The following is a 22,426-nucleotide window of genomic DNA, read 5'->3' as shown; positions in this document are numbered from 1 at the left end:
ACAATAAGATAAAAACTTGTAATTTTAGCACATATTTTGGGTTTTATCCCTGGCATAAAAAATTATTATGTAGTGGAGGTAACATTTAATGTTTTGAAGTTCTAGTTTGGGGAGGGAATTTGTTATGAGATGAAGGTATTTCATTGAAGCAGAACAGGGTAACTTATATGGAGAGAAATCTGTTTCTCTTTTAAATTATTCTTAGGTTAAAACATAATACTTATTAAGAAAAATTAAACGGACAGCTTTCCCATCTTAGATTTATTTTCACTCTGAACTTTATAAGTTTTTAAAAAATATCTTTGTTAGTTCCAGGTGAACTTCTCAGAATCTATTCATTTACACACACACACACACACACGTAGATAAAATATTTTTTTTGTATTTTATATAACTATATATTTTTGCTATATGTGCAATCAGTCCATCTGTCTATACTATATGACTTTACAGGCTTATTTATATGTGGGAACCCTCCCCTTTTTAAATGAAATCTTACTGTTTTAAGGGGAATGAAGTACACGTTCACAAAAAGATTGATGTAAAATGTTCATAGCAGTTTTTTTCACAATAGGAATGAACTGCTGCTTCACACAACATAAATGAATCTCAGAAATGTTATTCAGAGCAAGAGAAGCCAGGCACAAGTATGTACAAATGATGCCATTTATGAAAAATATAAGAACAGGCAAAACTTGGGGCGCCTAGGTGGCTCAGTCATTAAGCATCTGCCTTTGGCTCAGGTCATGATCCCAGGGTCCTGGGATTGAGCCCCACATCGGGCTCCCTGCTCCGCGGGAAGCCTGCTTCTCCCTCTCCCACTCCGCCAGCTTGTGTTCCCTCTCTCGCTGTGTCTCTCTCTGTCAAAAAATAAATAAAAATCTTAAAAAAAAAAAAAAAAGAACAGGCAAAACTTTAGGTGTGGTGATAGAAATCAGGACAGTGGTTTCTGGGTAAGGGTTGTGGTTGACTGGAAGGGGCAAAAGGGAACTTTCTGGGGGAGATAGAAGTATTCTGTCGCTTGACTTGGGTAATAGTAATTCAAGTGTACATTGGTTGGGTAACTTTTTATTTTCATAAAATTTTTAACTTACAGAAAAGTTGCAAGACCTAGTACAAGGAACATCCAGATTCACCAGTTGTTGGTGTACGCACTTGTTCAGACTTACTGAGCTGACTACTTAAGATCTGGGCATTTTACGGTATGTAATTTTTACTTTAATGAGGAAAACTACAACAATTTGTTGAAGAGGACAATGATCTTGTTATCTGTAAAAAGTGAAATACCTGAATTCAGACTTCAGTATTTTCATAATGATGGAGAAAAAGAGAATTGCTGACAATCTCTTTTGTCTTTACATATATGTATTTATGCTGCTTCTCTCTGAAGTTTCCTGGTGACATATTTTGTTAGAAGAAATAAGATTCTGAAAATGATTCAAGGCAGAACTGCCAGCAAGGAAACCCTGCTTGATTTTGTTATCCTATCCACGTCACATAGGGAATGAGACTGATAGCTAGCAATAGCTTTCTGGGAATTGACGGTGGTGATTATTCCTCTTAGAAGAGTTGCACACCTACAGTGTGCTATGTTTTGCGCAGACATGTATAGTTTTTATTGTCTTGGAACTTACAGATGAAGAAGAGGTAAACAAGTCTAGTTATCATTTTTTGGGTGGTGCTATTTATCATAGGGAGGAAAGATATGTGCTTGTAAAGCACATATACTATTCTTGTTTATCAGTGAGTGGTAAATCTAAGCAGTCAGTTTATTCTCTATTAGTTGCAGTACTGTCATAGTCTAGTAGAGTGATATGATTTAAATTATATCCATTTAAATCCTAGCTTAAACTATTATTGTTAAAAACATTCAACTTTCCCCCTCTACTCATTAGTTTATATAACTTTAAATATATGGGGGTTTTTTTGCATTTTAGGGTTAGGTATAATTTATGGATATTGGTTTTGTTTTTAAATCTTTTTCCTTTTTTTTTGCATCTCCATAAAAAAGTTGTTTATTTGATTATTTACTAGAGTGTAAGATGTTTGAAATAATACTACAGCTAATCAGCACGTTCAACAAATTAATCATTGATACTGGGGATAAATGTTTATTTTGCCTTTACTAACCAAAACCGTATGTTTATATGGACTATATATTTTCTTCAACAAAAATTATAAGTTCATTGAAGAGAAAAATAACAAATGTCCAACGTCAACCAACACGGATAAGAGGATTTTTTTCCATTTAATGAACATACTTATATTCCTCTAAAATGACACAGGATCTTTTCTCCCTTTCATACACATTAAATTTCATTGGTCTATTGAGAATGAATAAAACATTATTTGAAAAGATTTTGTACCTCTGGAACAAATAATACATTATATGTTTAAAAAAAAAAAAGAATAGCAGGAAGGGAAGAATGGAGGGGGAGAAGAACCATGGGAGACTATGGACTCTGAGAAACAAACAGGGTTCTAGAGGGGAGGGCGGTGAGGGCATGGGTTAGCCTGGTGATGGGTATTGAAGAGGGCACGTACTGAATGGAGCACTGAGTGTTATACGCAAACAGTGAATCATGGAACACTACATCAAAAACTAATGATGTAATGTATGGTGATTAACATAACAATTAAAAAAAAAAGAAAAGATTTTGCCTGTTAGAATTTTGTTATGAGCTGTCAAGTCTTAACTACAGATAGAATTTTTTTAAAAGATTTATTTATTTATTTATTTGTTTGTTTGTTTGTTTGTTTGTCAGAGGGAGAGGGAAAGAGAGAAGGAGAGAGCACAAGCAGGGGGAGCAGCAGACAGAGGGAGAAGCAGGCTCCCCGCTGAGCAGGGAGCCTGGTGCAGAACTTGATCCCAGGATCCTGAGATCATGACCTGAACCGAAGGCAGATGCTTAACCGACTGAGCCACCCAGGCGTCCCCAGATAGATTTTTTAAGATATCTGGGGTGCCCAGGTGCCTCAGTCGGTCAAGCATCTGACACTTGATTTTTGGCTCAGGTCATGATCTCAGGGTAATGAGGTCGAGCCCCACCTTGGGCTCTGCTGGGGGTGGAGCCTGCTTGGGATTCTCTCCCCCGCCCCTTTCCGGCCCCTCCCCCAACTTGTGCTCAAGCACTCTCAAAAAAAAAAAAAAAGGAATTTTTAAAATATCCGCAGGTAGGCTTTTTAAAGATTTTTTTTATTATGGAAGTTTTAAGCTACACAGAACTGGGGAGACTAGTATGAACTTCCATAGACCTGTTCTCCAGAGTTATTAATTATCAGCATTTTGGTTAATGTACTTTTAAGTTCTCACCACTATTGTAAAATAGTAGTAGTATTGGTGCATCAGATTTTTCTCTCCATTTTTTCCAAAAGTTTTGTTACAAATAGAGAAACTTCAGAAGACTTTGGACAAATAGTAGTTATGAAGCTGTTTTAATCCTTAGCTTTTTTCTGTCAATTCATAGCCTGAGAAAAAAAATTAATTTTTTAGCTTTTCATTTAGAACAAAGCAGTCCAAATATTCCGTATCTGTATGATAAGTATTATTCATCTGGAAGGTTAGGTTATCTTCAAAGTGTATTATCTGAGGAATGCTGTTGTTTTAAATGTTTTTCCATAACCACCTCTTTCTCTAAAAACTTAATCATTACTCTGCTTTCTAGACCACAAATCTGTATCTTCTGTCTAAACTTGAGGCCCAAATTTTCACCTATGTCTTGAAACTAAATATGTTTAAATACCATCTCTGTAGCAGCTGCACACCAGGACCCCCTCCCCTCCCCTTCCCTCCCCCCCAGCTGAAAAGCTCTTCCCAGTTTTCCTCTTCAGCTGTTAAAAACTTCATTAATCTTGTTGGTCATTTTTTTTTTTTTAAGATTTTATTTATTTATTTGACAGAGGGAGACACAGCGAGAGAGGGAACACAAGCAGGGGGAGTGGGAGAGGGAGAAGCAGGCTTCCTGCAGAGCGGGGAGCCTGATGCGGGGCTCGATTCCAGGACCCTGGGATCATGACCTGAGCCGAAGGCACATGCTTAACGACTGAGCCACCCAGGTGCCCCTCTTGTTGGTCATTTTTACTCTTACTTCCTAAGCTCATTGAGTCACTAAAACAGTTTGTTTCTAACTTTATAATGATTCTTTTTATCCTTTTCATTTTCAGTACAATAATTCTAATTTGGTTAACATGTTAAAACAGGAGATTATACCTAATCTATAATGAACTTCATATATGTGAAAAGTAAGCTATGTTCCTAAGGTAAACTAAGGCATTTTCTTCCCTTCCAGAAAACTTCAGTCAGCCTTCTATAGGCCAAGACATCATTTTTAAGGCCTAGGTGTTCACTGTATTTAAACTAAGGTTCTATATAAGACTTCAAAATCACTCAGCTCAGATAACCTGGAGTACAGTGGCTGGCAGGGCCCACAGTTTATTGAGGAGGGGCAGTGTGTAAGCAGCAAACTTCATTAGACCACAGAAATGGCCCAGGATGAGTTCCTTCCAGCCCAGAATATCTTGAAGTGCTTTGCAGTGGAGGAAATTCTAAGTGTATATAACACATTTTCAGGACTTCCTGCTGCTTTTAAGGCGAAACGTACCAGTCTATGGGTTTACCTTAAAACTTATCCCTCTTGCCATATTTCCTGGCCAAGATAGTTCCTGTCTAAAAGCCACTTTTGCTGAAAGTGACATGATACTCTCTTCATTTCTTTTCTTTACAGGCTCCTGGAATTGACGTTTGTCAGAAAGATAGGAGCCTATGGTTAGTTAAGAGGATATAAAATAGAAACAGGAAAAAAAGATATATCCATTATTTTTCCCACTAGCTGTCATCCAGCCTCCAGCGGTCTTGAGTCTGATTCCTTTCCAAATGTATTGTAGTTTATCAACTTGGCTTGCTTTTGGTCAGCTTCCGGAGATCTTTTTTCTTTCTGCCTTTCTGGGAAATGTTTGAATCTCCTCCTGGTGAGAATCAGGACCCAATTTGAGATTACTGACTTTGGGAATAAAAATAAAATTCTGTATTGCTTTACATAATCCAGAATATCTGGTTATTTTCTTCTGAGGGAATTAGGAATAATATGTGGATTCTGAGATGCTTATGCAGAAACTAATTTAATAGTTATTAAGAGTGGAAAATGGAGTAGTAAAATACATTTCTAGGAACCCTAGTCTGGTAGGAGTAGACATTGGGGTGAGATTCAGTAGCTATACGATCTTGGGCAAATTAAAATCAACCTTCTGAGCCTTATTTTAATTGTAAAATGAGTGGGTTGGATTAGGTAGTATTTTAAGGTTTCTTTGCAGCTTTGAAATTCTAAAATGAATGGTTTCTCAGGAAAAAACTCCTCTAATTTATATACTGTTTCTAGCAAGTGATTTTTCAGTTGTTTTATATTTTTTTCTATTTCCTTTAGACGTTAGGAAAAGGAATAAAGGAGTCAGAATTCCTAAAATGGACTAGATTTTAGTGTTATTTATCTACGTTTCTCCACTGAATTTATGCTGGACTCTTACTTTCTACCTTCTCTTTGTGTCCATTTTCTTTTACTGCTTTTTCTTTCCTTTACAGTGTGACTTTCATATCCCTCGTTTCACTGCATTTTGCTACTGTTTTTTTTCTAGCTGTTCTTCACTGCTCATATTTCATTATGGGCATGAACTTTATCAAATATACCCTTGGGTCTGAGCTATCACTAAATTAACTTTAGATATCCTAATGGTTGTTAGGATTAACGGAACCTTTCCACTCTATAATACAAAAGCTTAGAGAAGTCCAAGCATAAAGGGAGTGAGGGAGCCTGAAGGGAGAATGAGTGGTGTGGAAGAGAGTTTCCCAGGATTATTCTGATATTTTGATTTAAAATATAAGTTAAAATATTTAAGTCGATGATGGTGACTCTGCCAGTGATGGGAGGGTTTGGTCCCGAAGTCCTGCTCTGCTACAAGTTTCCTGAGGGCAGCAACTGTACCTCTGGTCCTGAATCCTTAGTGTGCGGGGTCATGCTGCCGAGTAGGCACATGTTGAACTCATTTGTCATTAGGACTGATTCTTCAAGGTGTTCTGTGGTAGACTGCAGATTACGAGTGTGGTACAGTCTCTTAAGTAAGACCATCACTACCGCTGTGTGATATTGAACAACATATATAGCTTCTCTGAGCCTCGTTTCCTCACTTGCAATATTGAGGATGGGCAGTTGTGAGGATTAAATGAGACGGTACATATGAAGGCACTTAGCCCAGAGCCTCCTGTGTGTCTCCAGTAAACACTAAATGTCGTTAGAGTTTCATTAATAAGCACTTTTATGTTTCAGATACTAGGTTCTCTTAGGTTCTAAATAGTGTTGTTACAGAATAAATGAGACAAGAGCCTGTTCTTAGAAAAGATAGAATATGTGCACAAAAGATAAATAACAACTAATGGTAAGTGGTAAATGAGTGGTTTACTTAAGGACTCAAGAGGCAGGAATAATTGCTAAGCAGCTGAGAACTTCAGAAAGGTGACAGAACTTGATCTGAACTTTGAAGCACTAGTTAGCAAGTTAAGAGGACAGGTTCCTTGGAGCCAGACTGCCCGTGTCGGAATCCTAGCTCTGCTGCTGTGTCATCTTAAGCAAGTTACTTGACCTCCCTCCTAGGTTTGTTGAGAGAATTAAATGAGCTGATACATACCGAGCACTGAGAATGGTGCTTCAAACATGGTTAGTGCATGATAAATTATTAGTATAAGTTGAGAGAAGAGAGAATGCATTTCAGAAAGAACATTGAGTGATAATGAAGGGGAGGTATTCTAGGTTTGTTTGACATGATGAAGCCAAATTGGCTGAGGGGAATAACCTGTGGGAAAATAGTGATTATGTTGGGGCAGAATTATGAATGATCAAGCCAGGTATTATGAGATCTTTGTATGTACTGGGGAGGATTTCTTGGGTTATTTGGGAGGCATTCTTGTGTGTTATAGATAATGTTTAAGTCTGTATCTCTGGCATTTCTCACTTTCTTTTCTGATTTCAATATAACTGAAACTTGTATTCAAATTAATTTTGACAGTGAAACTCATAATCTTCTATCCTGAACCATTTGTCCATTTCTTTTTATAAACATGAGTTTTTGACTTTTTTTCTCTCCATATTCTAGTTGTTTACATTATCTTTATTCCTTTTCTCCAGATTTTTCTCTCTGTCCTCAGAAACCCCAGGCTAGTTCCTAAATCACTAAAGCCATAAAGTGGAAGGAGCCAGGGAGACAGAGGAAGGGAGGGAAATAACCTCTAGTCCAGCCATCTTGCCTTACAGATGAGGACATTGAGGTCCAGAGGAAGTAAAGTCATATGTTCAAGATCCACAGCTAATTACTGAGCAGGCCTGCACCTTTTAGAGCTAAACTAGGGCTGTTTTTTACTGTCATGCCTAGTGTGATTCTCAGCCATCTGGGTGGAAATTACAGTAGTACTACTGATAAATTTTTCTTTTTTTTAAAGATTTTATTTATTTGACAGAGAGAGACAAAGCGAGAGAGGGAACACAAGCGGGGGAGTGGGAGAGGGAGAAGCAGGCCCCCCGTGGAGCAGGGAGCCGGATTCCGGGCTCGATCCCAGGACACTGGTCATGACCTGAGCCGAAGGCAGACACTTAACGACTGAGCCACCCAGGAGCCCAATTTTTCTACTATTACTATTAAAAACCAAGATAAAAAATAATTTTACCACCAGGAAAAATGGGATAGTAGTTCACACTTCTTAATGAGAAGCCCATGATTACATTCTTGGATGAGCATTCTTTTTTTCCTTTTTTTTTGTTAGCATTACTATTCTTAAAGTAATATTTGAAACCAAGACTCCAAAATCTGCCTTAAGGAGAAAAGGGTTTCTTTCTTTCATTTTTAGAGTTGTAAATTACAGATATAATAGTGTTGTAATCATAAATAGCTTTCTCAAAAAAAAGTGGGCTTTTTGTTTCTATGATTTTACAGATTGATGTGCTGGTAAGAGTAGCATGAAGAGTTGGGAACTGTTGTACTTTCACCTCACAGCTTCTAACCCTATACTTCTATTACAGTAGGCTCTTAAGTTTACATCTTCTCTAGCCTCTGACATTTTAGTATATGCCACACATCATGGTGAGAAACTTACTTAAACATTGTTCTTCGGGTGCCTGGGTGGCTCAGTCGGTTAAGCATCTGCCTTTGGCTCAGGTCATGGTCTCAGGGTCCTGGGATTGAGCCTTGCTTCTCATCGGGCTCCCTGCTCAGCAGGGGAGTCTGCTTATCCACCTCCGCCTGCTCATGCTCTCTCTCTCACTCACTCTCTTTCAAATAAATAAATAAAATCTTAAAAAAATATATTGTTTTCTTTTACATTGTTTTCCTGTGTAGATGCAGTGTGGTGGAAGATCTATAAAGCCATAAGCTTAGTTTCTGATCACTCTAAATGCTCTGTAAATACTCCCTTTTTATAGAGTAATTTTTTCTCATATATAAATAATGTCTGTTCCTAGCCATCAAATAAATCATTATCACACTATTTTTTTTCCCTTGAAGTGTGTTGTTTTAACTTTGGCAAGATGGCTTTCCTGTATTTGGAAAATTTGCATGGTGTACTTTTTAGTCACTTTAAGCATAATTTTATCATGAAATCATTTTGTACCTGGTAATAATGTTCTATATTCTTTCCCATGATTACAGAAAGAAAAAGGTATGGGTTACATAAAGATGCCCCCAGCAACCTCTGCTTATCCTGCTATATTCCTTCAAAGAAAGTAGGCTTCTGGGCTAGATCCATTTTTACTGAAATACTAACTTTTCTTTATCATTTTCAAATACTGTGAAGTTGAATTGTATAATCCACAAGTGTATACAAAAATTTTTTTCCATGTCCTCAAAGCTTTGTATCAGATTACTTACTTATATTTCCCATGGTTTGGTTTCTTTTTTCCGGTCTTCATTTTTTTGAAGGGGGAAGGCATTTTTTTCGTCTCTTATGATCTGCAACTTGTTTTGTATTTGGAGGATTCTTTAGGTAGCAGCCCTGCAGTTCTTATACATTGAGACTGTTGGTTTTGTAACATTCTTATATCAGTAATATGATTTATATTTCCATTTTTATAAATTATTGAATTCCTGTTATTGCTATGTTAACTGTCATGTACCATTTATATGCACTGTAGTTATGTTTGGTCATATTAAGTTCATCCACTATTGTCAAAGTGGAAATACCATGGCTGGGGTGTGTTTATGTATTGCCTCTAGAGTTGTAGCCATTGACGAACAGGAAACTGAAAGCTAAAAGTTCAGGAAATGTATTGAGACTGTGGAAAAAACATATATGATACTTAACTGCTGAAATCCATGGACATTTGAAGACTAAAACGTTTATATATGAGTTTAGTTAAAGATGAGTATTGTGGATTCTTATAACAATGCTGTCAGATGCTTTAATATGGTAATAGATGTAGTATGTGCATTGTAGGCCAGGAAAGTTGTGCAATGCTAGAGAAAAATGCAACAGAGTATTATATGCGTTCAACTATATGCTTTCAAGAAATAAAACAGCTGGCACACCCATCACATTCTTCAAGAATGTCATATTTTCAGAGACTTGCAGTTTTGGTTTTAGTTTAGTTTTTGGGAAGGGGAGGTCTCCATGTTACAAGGTAGCCCATTTTACTCTTAGGAAGTTCTGATGGCTTAAGTTTTATTTTCTCATTTTGAATTGAACTTTGTTTCCCTATAATTTATTAATATATTCTGTAGTTTTCTTAGTGTTGAAAATAACCAAAATTACTTAAAAAGTTAAATGTATGGAAGTTGTTTTTTTTTTTTCCAGGTATTGTGGCATTTTAGGTGCCTCATAAAATACTATGCATAGGAACCTTTATTTTTGAACTTACTTTTTAAATTTTTGTCAGAGGAGATGTGATTAATATATATGCCTGGTAGCCTGTATTTTCTCTTTCTATACTTACCTATTTTAACAGGATGTGATTTATATGGATTCAACATTCTTACTGTTTGAGACTAGTAGGAAGTTTTAAATCTTAGAATTGGGAATTTTTTAAATATTATATTTTTGTTGCTGTTTTTTGTATATTTCAACAAAAGAGGTAACTAATGACTATTTCACTGCCACATTAAATGAGAATTCTATTTATTACAATGTTCTTTTCAGGAATTTTAGCTGCATTATATGTCTGTGATTGTGATCAATAATAGTCTCATTAAAATTAGCCTCTGGATTTTCAGGATTGATTTTGGTTTGTATCTGTTAGGGTCATATGTTCATCTCTGAACTATTGTGGCAGCCAAGGGGATAGAAAGCAATGGCTTGGCAAAGATTGGGGATTATTGCTTCCACTCCAGGAGGTGAGCAGTGGCTCCCCAATGGAAAGTCCCAGAATGCTGTTTCTAGCAGAAGCGGGGGGGGGGGGTCGGGGGGCTCGGGGGGAATGGACTTGGGGCTGACAAAACAAGGAGTCTCAAGAAGGCCAGACCACAAAGGGGCTGGGATGGAAAGATAAGAGGTTGAACTTCATGTTGTAGCTTCTCTGTTGTTGCAATAGACAGTTTTTCAAGAACAAGAACTTACTATTCTTCTTCTCATATATGTTACTATTATATTATAGAACTTCTTATGTAGTACATGTTCATTGTACAAAAATTTAGTGAACATGTATAAATTAGTGGAGAAAATTAATATTTCCTATTTTTTCCCTCCTCAGATGTTCTTAATTTCCTTTAAACTTCATTTAGCATATAGGTTACTTCTTATTTATTTGAAAGTGTGCTTGTTGAACTGTTCTCTCTACAAATTGTGCTTCTGATAACTTTTAAAATTAATTATGATGAGAATAAGAGTCCATTTTTTAAAGCCTTTGTTTTTGTTTGATATAATTAACCTATTAATTTGTATCTATTTTATGGTGAACCGTGGGCGTAATGAGAACAGATACCTGGAAGTCAGAGTGGCTTTTACTGGGGAAATGGGGAAAAATAGAGACCAAAAGTCCTTTATTAGCTCTTGGAGAGCCTGGTGTAGGTTTTTCTTGTTCACCATTATGTCCGTATCGTCAGGCACAGTGCTTGCCACATTAAGTGTTATAAATGATTGTTGAATGAATGGATGAGTTTTTCATTAAGCATTTTGAGTAGCTCCTATTACCTGCACTGTGATCAAGATCAGTTATATACATCCAAAATTAAGAGTCTTTGCTATGCACAGCCTTTTCTTTCTTTTTAAAATTTCTTTATTATTGAAGTATAATTGACATGCAATGTTTTTAGTTTCAGGTGTACTATGTATATTTTTTAAGATTTTATGTATTTGAGAGAGAGCACCCGTGTGTGCGCAGGAGAGCATGTGTGGAGGAAGGGGCAGAGGGAATCTCAAGCAGAATCTCAAGCAGGCTTGGCACTGAGTGCATGACCTGAGCTGAAGTCATGAGTTGACCACCTAACCGACTGAGCTGCCCAGGTGCCCCTCAGGTGTACAGTATGTTGATTCAACAATTCATTGCATTACTCAGTGCTCTCCATGATAAGTGTAGTCATCATCTGTCACCATACAAGTTATTGCAGTATTATTGACTATATTCTCTATGCTGTACTTTTCATCTTCATGACTTATTTATTTTATAACTGGAATTTTGTACCTCTTAATCCCTTTAATCTATTTCACCCATCCCCCCCCCCCACCTCCCCTCTGGCAATCACCAGTTGTTCTCTGTATTTAAGAGTCTGGTTTTGGGGGGCACCTGGGTGACACAGTCGGTTAAGCATCCAACTCTTGATTTCAACTCAGGTTATGATCTCAGGGTCCTGAGATTGAGCCCCGTGGTCAGGCTCCATGCTGGGCATGGAGTCTGCTTAAGATTCTCTTCCCCCGAGCGCCTGGGTGGCTCAGTTGGTTGGGCGACTGCCTTCGGCTCAGGTCATGATCCTGGAGTCCTGGGATCGAGTCCCGCATCGGGCTCCCTGCTCGGCGGGGAGTCTGCTTCTCCCTCTGACCCTCCCCCCTCTCATGTGCTTGCTCTCTCTCATTCTCTCTCTCTCAAATAAATAAATAAAATCTTTAAAAAAAAAAAAAAAAAGATTCTCTTCCCCCTCTGCCCCTCCCCACCACCCAAGCTCACATGCTTGTGTTCTCTCTCTCTCTCTCTTTGTTTCTCTCTCTCTCAAATTGATAAATAATTTTTTTTAAAAAGTCTAGTCTGTTGTTTGTTTGTTTTTTTCTTTTTTGGCGGGGGGGGCAAGGGTCAGAGGGAGAGGGAAAGAAAGAATCTTAGGCAGGCTCCATGCCCAGTATGAAGCCAGATGTGGGGCTCAATCTCATGACCCTGAGGTCATGACCTGAGCCAAAATCAAGAATCGAAGGGATAACAGACTGAGCCACCCAGGCACCCCTTTTTCTTTCTTTTTTTTTTTTTTTAAGATTTTATTTATTCATGAGAGACAGAGAGAGATCGAGGCAGAGGCAGAGGAGAAGCAGGGTTCCTGCTGAGCAGGGAGACCGATGCTGGACTTGATCCCAGGAGCCTGGAATCATGACCTGAGCTGAAGGCAGACGCTTAACCGACTGAGCCACCCAGGTGCCCCTTTCTTTCTCTTTTTAAGTGAAAATTTGATATAATTTTTTTTTTAAAAAAGATGTATGATTCAAAAAGATACATGCACCTGTGTGTTCACTGAAGCATTATTTACAATAGCCAAAATATGGAAGCAACCTAAATGTCCATCGATAGATGAAGGGATAAAGAAGGCATGATACACATGAATATTACTCAGCCATAAAAAAGGATGAAATCTTGCCATTTGCAACAACGGGGATGGACCTAGAGGGTATTATGTGACGTTAGAGAAAGACACATACCTTTGATTTCACTTAGGTAGAATCTGTAAACAAAACAGAAACAGACTCATAAATACAGAGAACAAACTGGTAGTTACCAGAAGGGAGAGAGGGTGGGAGGATGGATGAAATAGTTGAAGGGGATTAAGAGGTATGAACTTACAAATCAGGGGATGTAAAGTACAGCATAGGGAATATAGTCAATAACATTGTAGTAACTTTCTATGGTGACAGGTGGTAACTACTCATTATGGTGAGCATTTCATAATGTATGTAAATAACAAATCACTGTATTGTACACTGAAACTAATATTGTATGTCCAACCATACTTCAATTAAAAAAAGAATATATATGTATATATATATATACACACCCCAAAAAGTGAAAATCCCTTATTTCTTCCCCTGAATCCCATTTCAGAATTAGCTATTAGTGGTTTCTTACTATTTCTTTTTAGATATTTTCTTGCATTTACAAATACATGCATTTCCTTTACACAAATAGAATAATAATGTACATTCTGTTTTGTGACTTTTTTTCTTCCTTCACATCATTCTTAAACATCTTTCCATATCAATTCATATACAGCTGCTTCTTTATTTTAGTTGCTGCATAATATTCCATTGTGGGGATGTATAATAATAGTCCAGTAAGGGGGGGATGCCTGAGTGGCTCAGTCCATTGAGCATCCAACTCTTGATCTCAGTTCAGGTCTTGATCTTGAGGTCGTGGGTTTGGGCTCCATGCCGAGCATGGAGCCTACTTGGAAAAAAACAAAACAAAACAAAACAAAACCAAGGAAGTTTTAATTGTGTCCTATTTTTTTTTAATTTTTTATTTTGTGTGTGTGTGTCCTATTTTTTTTACACTATTACAATTATGTTGTGTTTAATATCCTGCATATAATTTTTCTTCTGTGAGAGTATCTACAGGTAATTTCCTGGAAGTATTGCTGGGCTAAAGGATATTTTGCACTTAAACTTTTTATAGATATTGGCAAATTCACCTTTAAAATATTTTACTACTTTGAACTGTTACTAGGAATATGGTGTTATTTTCTGATAACTGTACACACTTTCATTTTGCTGATTAAAAGAGTTCAACTTTTGGGAAAATGAATCCTTCCCATAGTAATTTGAGATGTTTAGAAGATGATAGATTAATATATTCCCATTGTCTTCTGTAATTAGTTGAAGTCAAGTGGAAGATGGTGATCTGTATTGTCTAGAGACCTGTAGTGTGCATTGCACTGAATCAGATAAGCGAGATCAAGATGTTGGTTTTCTCGGGTTTTGTCTTAGAATGTTTAAGATAAACATTTATTAGTGATGTTCCGAAGGGGTAGAAGGCCCTGAGTGCTGGTTTGAGAAGTTTGGATTTGTTGTGCTGGGGAGCTATTTAGAAGTCCTCGAATTGGGAATGTACTGTGTGATAGAGGCTTTACTGGCCTTATGTATAGAATGAATGGAAGTGAGTGAATAGGCTGGAAGTAGGAGTAAGTAGGTCAGCTGGAGAACTGTGGTAATTCAGGAAGGCAATGAAGAAAACCCTGAATATGGTGATAGATACGAATTTGGAAAGTAAGGTAGTAGGAAACACAGTGAATAGTTAGCAGGTCCTGTTGATAAAATGGAGAAAAAATACGTTAAAGTTGTAAACCTAGGAGAATAGCCAGATAATACAGATTAATGAAGTAAATAGAGAATGGGCCAATTTTGAAAAAGTTGATTTTCTTTAAAAAGGTGGGGATATAAAAGGGGGTACCAAAGTATTTATGGTTAGGCAATTAGAGATCAAAAACTGCAGAAGGGAAGAAAGAGGAATTATAACTAGATTTGGTTATAATAGAGGTAGTGGCTGGAATTAAGAGTGGTAAGTTCTGGTATGAAGTAGCTGATGGGAAAAGGTGTTGATTGAGAACTACATTTGGGAAGGGGTACTCTCAATAATTGGAGATGGGTTGGAAGAATCAGGGAAAGAAGAAATTAGTAATCTGAGGAGTAGGGAAAGAATCAGGATATGTATCTGCATATGATACAATATTTACTTGATGTTTTCCAGGTAGATACTGTGTTCTTCCTTTGGTAGCGATACTCAGAAAATTGTAATAATCATCTTAAAGATGGAGTTGATTTTATTCCTGAAGTTAATATTCTACTTGAAAAAGGGTCTTGGAAAAGTAGTTTTGGTGTCATATGCTATGTTCTTTTTAGTTTCATAAAATGTTCTCATCTTGTTTTATTATCTCTGGGTCCTAAACAAGAAAAAAGTACAGCTTATTGCTGGATAAAGTCCAGATACCTTGTGCAGTTTAATTGATTATTTAAAAAAAATGTTTCCTGGCTTTTGAAACGTGGCTAATAACCAATGGTAAGAATCCATATCTTTTTAGGACATAGTGTGAATTCAGGGTTTTTACTGTCATAGTACTTGTCAGAATGGAGCCAATTCATGGGAAATGATATAGTATCAAAGTCAGGACCTCTGACACATGTGAAATGGTTAGAGTTGCAAGCTTAGGAGTCATTCTACTTGGTTCCTCTGTTCACTAGCAATATTGTGCCTCTTAATTTCACCATCTGGAAATGGCAATAACAGTTCCTATAGCACAGGGTTATTGAGAGAGGCTCCATCATGGAACTTACATTCTAGTAAGGAGAGACAAGCAATAGACAAGTAAATGTATGTGCCAGGTGGTAAGTGGAGGGGAAAAAATGGTAGGGCTGATTGCTGTCGTTTCTTGTTCTTTTATATTGGGTAATAGGGAAGGCCTCTCTGATAAGAAAGTATTTGAACAGAGACCTGAAGGAAGTGAGGGAGCAAACTTTGTGTCTCGGGGTGGGGATGGGGTGAGAGTTCCAAGCAGAGGGGACAGCAAGTGCAAAAGCCCTGAGAAGGCTGGTGTGGCAGAAACAGAGTAAGTGAGAAGAGAAGCAATAGGAGAATAATTTCAGAGATAGCCACTGACCAGCATGTAGGGTGTTAAGTATAAGAAGGACTTTGGATTTTATTCTGTGTGAGCTGGGAAGCTGTTGGAGGGTTGCCAGAGTAAATTTTTTTGAGCTAGTCTGATTGTCACTTCTTTCCTTAAGAATGCTTCTCTTCTCTATTTCCTTTGGAATAAAGTTCAAATGCTTTATTCTGGCACACAAAGTCCTTCACAGTCAGCTTCTGCCTATTTATTTAGCATCATCTGCATCCTTTCCACATGTCCCCTCCACTTTAGCCAAATTGGATTACATGTGGTTCCTTGGCTGGGTCATGATGATTTACGTCTTTGTGTCTTTCTGCATGCTCTTTGCCCTGTGAGAAACCCTCCCTCTCAGCTCACGGAGTCATTGGCTGTGTTTTAGAGGGTCCTTTTTGTGCTCCTAGAGCACCCTGTGCCTTGCTCTCTCCCCCTTCTCCCCCCTAGCAACTTTCTACTCAAGCCACAGTCCTGGAATATGCTGTGTGCTGTGTTCTTTTACCAGCCTTGATTTTACTCTTGCCACACCCTTGCCAGTTGAAATTAATGTCCGTCCTTCAAGAACCAGCTGGAACACTGCCCTCTTTTCCCTGCTTTATAAACCGCCATCTTTTCCCTACCCTTATAGATACTTTGTAGCTTTCTCATACTTAATCACAGTTATCTTGAATTGAAATGTTTCTTTGCTTTGCCTCACACAAAATCCTTGGCCTTACTCATTTTACGTTCCATTGTGGCTCCCAGTGTAGGGTCTTGGGCAGATATCACATTTGGTAGGTACTCAAGGTATACAGGATTCATAGGACAACTAGAAAACTGTTGGGTTTCAAGATGCTCAGGACCACAAGCAAAGTTGAGACATCGGTTAAATTAAAAAAAATTTACTGTAACATAATGTTGATGATGGCATGGCTACCCTTGGTTCTCTCCTATATTTACTCTTGGCACCAAAAATTAGTGTACCTCCTTTAAAATGTAGGTTGGCAAAATGTATTCAAACACATAAATGTTAATGGGTTTTGACCCAGTGACACCACTTCCAGAAATCATCTAAAGAAAATAATACAGTGCTTGCTTCAGCAGCACATGTACTAGAATTGGAACAATACAGAGAAGGTTAGCATGGCCCCTGCGCAAGGATGACGTGCAAATTAGTGAAGTGTCACATATTTCTTGTAAGTAATATCTCAATTAAAAAAAGAAAAACCTAAAAAATAGAAAATAATGCAAACCAGAATGACAATTATAACTACTAATGTTGAAAGTTTACTGTGTGACAGACACCATGCAAAGCCCTTACTTAATTTAATCCTCAGAATTCCAAGAGGTGTGACTACTGTTACTTCATATGATAGATGGGGAGATTGCACAAAGTAGTTGAGCGACTTGCCCAAGCAGCACTCATGTAGCTGCTATGTTGTCAAGCCAACATTCTCACTGAAGCAGAGTGTTTAAGAATCCATACGCCTGGGTGGCTCAATTGGTTAAGCGTCTGACTTGATTTCCGCTCAGGTCATGATCTCAGAGTCGTGGCATCCAGCCCTGTGTCGGGCTCCACGCTCAGTGGGGAGTCTGCTTGAGATTCTCTCCCTGTCCCTCTGCCCCTCCTGCTTGTGTGTGCGCGTGTGCTCTCTCTCTCCCTCTCTCTAAAATAAATAAATCTTTAAAGAATCCGTACTCTTTTTTTTTTTTTAAGATTGTATCTTTAAGTAATCTCTGCACCCAACATGGGGCTTGACCCCACAACCCTGAGATCAAGAGTTGCACACACTACCAACTGAGCCCACAAGGCACCCAAGAATCCATACTCTTAATTATATGATAAAAGTCTAGGCACAAAAATGTTCACAGCAGTGTTATGTAGAATAGATACATTGGAAGCAATGTATGTTAGGAATTAATGTCCGTCTATTCAATAGAGTACTTTTTCTAATAGCTTTATTGACATAAAATTCACATAGCATGGTATTCATCTTTTTAAGGTGTGTAACTCAGTGGTTTCTGCTATATTTACAGAATTGTGCAGTTATTGCCATTATCCCACTTAAGAGCATTTTATCACCCCCAAAAGAAATCACACACCCATTAGCAGTCACTCCTACTTCTACCATTACCCTAGGTAACCACCAGTCTACTTTCTGTCTCTATGGGTTTACGGACATTTCATATAAATGGAATCATACAATATATGGTATTTTGTGTCCCAGTCTGATTTAGCATAATACTTTCAAGGTTCATTCATGTAACATGTTATCAGTACTTCATTGCTGAATAATAATGAGTTGTATGGATATACTACATTTTGTTTACCCATTCAATGGTTAATGGACATTTGGATTGTTTCTACTCTTTGGCTATTATGAATAATGCTGTTATGAACATTAATGCACAAGTTTTTGTGTGGACATATGTTTTCATTTTTCTTGGAATTGATCAAATGATAACTTTAACTTTTAGAGGAACTGCCACACTATTTTCCAAAGCAGCTGCACCATTTTACACTCCTACTAGCAGTGTGTGAGGGTTCTCCTTTTTCCACATCTTTGTCAATACTGGTTATGATCTCTCCTTTTCCTAATAGCCATCCTGGTGGGTGTGGAGTGGTATCTCGTTGTGGCTTTGATCTGCATTTCTTTACTGACTAGTGATGTGTTCAGCATCTTTTCATGTGATTATTTGCTATTTGTATATCTTCTTTGGAGTAATGTCTATTTGAATACTTTGCCCATTTTTTAAAAGATTCATTTATTTAAAAGATTTATTTTAGAGAGAGAGAGAGTGAGAGGGAGGGAAGTGGAGGGGCAGAGGGAGAGAGAGAATCTCAAGCAGACTCCCCACTGAGCATGGAACCCACAACCCTGAGATCATGACCTGAGCTGAAATCAAGAGTTGGACGCTTAACCAACTGAGCGACCCTTAAGGGCATCCCTTAAGATTTTATTTTTTAAGTAATCTCTGTGCCTAGTGTGGGGCTTGAACTCACAACTCCGAGATCAAGAGTCGCACGCTCCACTGACTGAGCCCCTGCCCATTTTTTAATTGGGTTATTTGTTTTCTTTATTACTGAGTTGTAGATTTTTTTTTTTTAAAGATTTTATTTATTTATTTGAGAGAGAGAGAATGAGAGAGAGCACATGAGAGGGGGGAGGGTCAGAGGGAGAAGCAGACTCCCTGCCCAGCAGGGAGCCCGATGCGGGACTCGATCCAGGGACTCCAGGATCATGACCTGAGCCGAAGGCAGTCGCCTGACCAACTGAGCCACCCAGGCGCCCCCTTTTTTTTTTTTTTTAAAGATTTTGTTTATTTGACAGAGAGAGACAGCAAGAGAGGGAACACAAGCAGGGGGAGTGGGAGAGGGAGAAGCAGGCTTCTCACGGAGCATGGAGCCCGGTGCGGGGCTCAATCCCAGGACTCTGGGATCATGACCTGAGCCGAAGGCAGATGCTTAACGACTGAGCCACCCAGGCGCCCCGAGTTGTAGATTTTTTATTGAAGTATTGTTGACATACTATATTAGTTTCAGGTGTACAGTATAGTGATTTGACAGTTAAACTACATTATGAAATGCTCACCATGACAAGTGTAGTTATCTATCACCATATAAAGTTACAGTATTATCAACTATATTCCCTATGCTATACTTTTCATCCCTGTGACTAATTTGTAAGTGGAAGTTTGCCCCTCTTAATCTCTTTCACTTATTTTGCCTCTCTCCAGCCCCCTCCCCACTTGTAGCCATCAGGTTTCTTTTATCTATATTTATGAATTAGTTTCCATTTGTTTTTTGGATTCTATATATGTGAAAACGTGGTATTTGTCTTTGTTTGACTTACTTAGCATAATACCCTCTAGGTCCATACATGTTGGTGCGAATGTATGATTTCACTCTTTTTATGGCTGAGTAATATTCCATTGTGTATATACACTACATTTTCTTTAGTCATTCATCTATTGATAGACAGGTTGCTTCCATATCTTGCCTATTGTAAGTAATGCTGTAATAAACATACGGGTGCTTGTATGTTTTTGAATTAGTGTTTTCGTTTTCTTTGAACAAATACCCAGAAATGGAATTACTAGGTCATATAGTATTTCTAACTTTCAATTTTTTGAAGAACCTCCATACTGTTTTCTGTAGTGGCTGCACCAATTTACATTCCCAACAACTAATGCAAGGAGGTTCCCTTTTCTCCACATCATCGCCAATACTTATTTTTTGTCTTTTTGGTAATAGCCATTCTAACAGGTGTTAGGTGATATCTCATTGTGGTTTTGATTTGACTTTCCCTGATAAGTGATGTTGACCATCTTTTCATGTACCTGTTGGCCACTTATATATCATCTTTGGAAAAATATCTATTCAGGTTCTCTGTCCAGTTTGGTTTTTTGGTGTTGGGTTGTAGGAGTTCTTTATATATTTTGCATATTGACCTCTTATTGGATTTATTATCTGCAAACATCTTCTCCCATTCAGCAGGTTGCCTTTTTATTTTGTTTTATTTTATTTTGTTGCCTTTTATTTATTTATGGTTTCCTTCACCATGAAAAAGCTTTTTAGTTTGATGTCCCAGTTGTTTGTTTTTGCCTTTGTTTTCCTTTCCTGGGGAGACCTATACAAAAAATACTGCTAAGGCTGCTGTCCAAGAGTTTACTGCCTATGTTTTCTTTTAGAAGTTTTATGGTTTCAGGTCTTATGTTTAGGTCTTTGATACATTTTGAGTTTATTTTTGTGTGTTGTGTAAAAAAGTGGTCCAGTTTCATTCTTTTGCATGTAGCTGTCCAGTTTTCTCAACACCATTTATTGAAGACACTATCTTTTTCCCACTGTATATTTTTGCCTTTTTTGTCATAGATTAATTTTACCATATAACCTTGGGTGTATTTCTGGGCTTTCTATCCTGTTCCATTGATCTATGTGTCTCTTTTTGTGCCAGTACCATACTGTTTTGATTATTGTAGATTTGTAGTATAGTTTGAAATCTGGGACTGTGATACCTCCAGATTTGTTCCTTGCTCAAGATTGCTTTGGCTATTTGGGGTCTCTTGTGGTTCCATACACATTTTAGGATTATTCTAGTTTTGTGGGAGATGCTATTGGTATTTTGATAGGGATTGTATTGAATCTGTGGATTGCTTTGGGTAGTATGGACATTTTATTTTATTTATTTTTAAAGATTTTATTTATTTATTTGACAGAGTGAGAGAGCACAAGCAGGGGGAGCAGCAGAAGGAGAGGGAGAAGCAGGCTCCCCACTAAGCAGGGAGCCCGACGTGGGGCTCGATCCCAGCACCCCAGGATCATGACCTGAGCTGAAGGCAGCCACTTAACCGACTGAGTCACCCAGGCACCCAATTTTATTTATTTTTTTCAGATTTTATTTATTTATTTGAGAGAGAGAGAGATACTGAGAGCAAGGGGGGAAGGGAGAAGGACAAGCAGATTCTGCACTGAGCACCGAGCCTGATGCAGGGCTTGATCTCAAGACCCTGAGATCATGACCTGAGCCAGAATCAAGAGTGGACACTTAATCAACTTAACCACCCAACTGCCCCTGGATATTTTAACAATATCAATTCTTCCTATCTGTGAGCATGGTATATCTTTTATTTATTTGTGCCATCTTTAATTTCCTTCATCATTGTTCTATAGTTTTCAGAGTACTGATCTCCCACCTCCTTGGTTAAATTTATTCCTAGGTATATTGTTATTTTTGATGTATTTGTTTTCTTAATTTCTTTTTCTGATAGTTATTAGTATATAGAAACAACAGATTTCCATATGTTGATTTTTGTATCTTGTAATTTTACTGAATTCATTTATTCTAATAGTTTTTTTGGTGGAGTGTTTAGGGTTTTCTTTTTTCTTCTTTTTTTTTTTTTTTAAGATTTTATTTGTCAGAGAGAGAGAGAGTAAAGCAGAGGGAGCAGCAGGCAGAGGGAGAAGCAGGCTCCCTGCCGAGCAAGGAGCCCAGTGTGGGACTCGATCCCAGAACCCCGAGACCATGACCCAAGCCGAAGGCAGACACTCAACCAGCTGAGCTACCAGGCGTCCCATAGGGTTTTCTATATATAGTATCATGTCATCTGCAAATAGTGACAGTTTAACTTCTTTCTTACCAATTTGGATGCTTTTTATTTCTTTTTTATGTCTAATTACTGTGGCTAGGACTTCCAGTACTACGGTGAATAAAACTGGTGAGAGTGGGCATCCCTGTCTTGTTCCTGACCTTAGAGGAAATTGAATATGATGTTAGCTGTGGGTTTGTATGATCTTTATTATGTTGAGGTATATTTCTTCTGTACCCGTGTTGTTGAGAGTTTCTATCATGAATGGTTGTGTTGAATTTTGTCAAATACTTCTGTATCTATTGAGACGATCTTAATTTTTATTCTTCATTTTGTTAACATGGTGTACCACGATGATTGATTTGCAGATATTGAACCATTCTGCTTTGCTAGATTAAATCCCACTTGATAGTGGTGAGAGATCCTTTTAATGTGTTTTCAAGTTCGGTTTGCTAATATTATGTTGAAGATTTTTACATTTATGTTTATCAGGGATGTTAGTCTGTAAGTTTTTCAGTGGTGGGGTAGTGTCTTTGTCTGGTTTGGC

The 22,426-nt window shown here is 37.8% G+C and overlaps 1 protein-coding gene, 1 long non-coding RNA gene and 1 other non-coding gene across 10 annotated transcripts in view; 2 read left to right on the top strand and 1 right to left on the bottom strand.

Annotated features, from left to right (window-relative positions):
• Positions 1–22,426, top strand: part of FKBP5 (FKBP prolyl isomerase 5) — a 115,860-nt gene that overhangs the window by 5,603 nt on the left and 87,831 nt on the right. For 4 of the 8 annotated variants that reach the window (XM_031034328.2, XM_081828078.1, XM_081828076.1 and 1 more), the window contains one exon: positions 1,097–1,202. The exons of 2 other annotated variants lie outside the window; for them this stretch is intronic. The gene's annotated coding sequence lies outside the window, so the exon portion shown is untranslated. Of the gene's footprint in view, positions 1–628; positions 648–1,096; positions 1,203–22,426 lie in introns of those variants that run through there. 2 more of the 8 variants (XM_081828077.1, XM_081828079.1) reach the window with 2 other exon arrangements.
• LOC145722991 (uncharacterized) overlaps positions 3,822–22,426 on the bottom strand; it is an 81,713-nt gene continuing 63,108 nt past the window's right edge. The window contains exons 5-6 of the long non-coding RNA XR_014147629.1: positions 12,866–12,888; positions 3,822–4,965 (exon numbers count right to left, since the gene is read on the bottom strand). This is a non-coding gene — a long non-coding RNA (uncharacterized LOC145722991). The remainder of the gene's footprint in view (positions 4,966–12,865; positions 12,889–22,426) is intronic.
• Positions 16,881–16,987, top strand: LOC115942903 (U6 spliceosomal RNA). The gene has a single exon (XR_004077477.1). It is a non-coding gene; the product is annotated as a U6 spliceosomal RNA (small nuclear RNA).

The sequence above is a fragment of the Leptonychotes weddellii genome, chromosome 8, assembly GCF_054177405.1.
Source record: "Leptonychotes weddellii isolate Sample4059 chromosome 8, ASM5417740v2, whole genome shotgun sequence".
Classification (NCBI taxonomy): Eukaryota; Metazoa; Chordata; class Mammalia; order Carnivora; family Phocidae; genus Leptonychotes; species Leptonychotes weddellii.
Note: the sequence above shows the minus strand (reverse complement) of the source record. Positions and strands in the feature narration are given on the sequence as shown.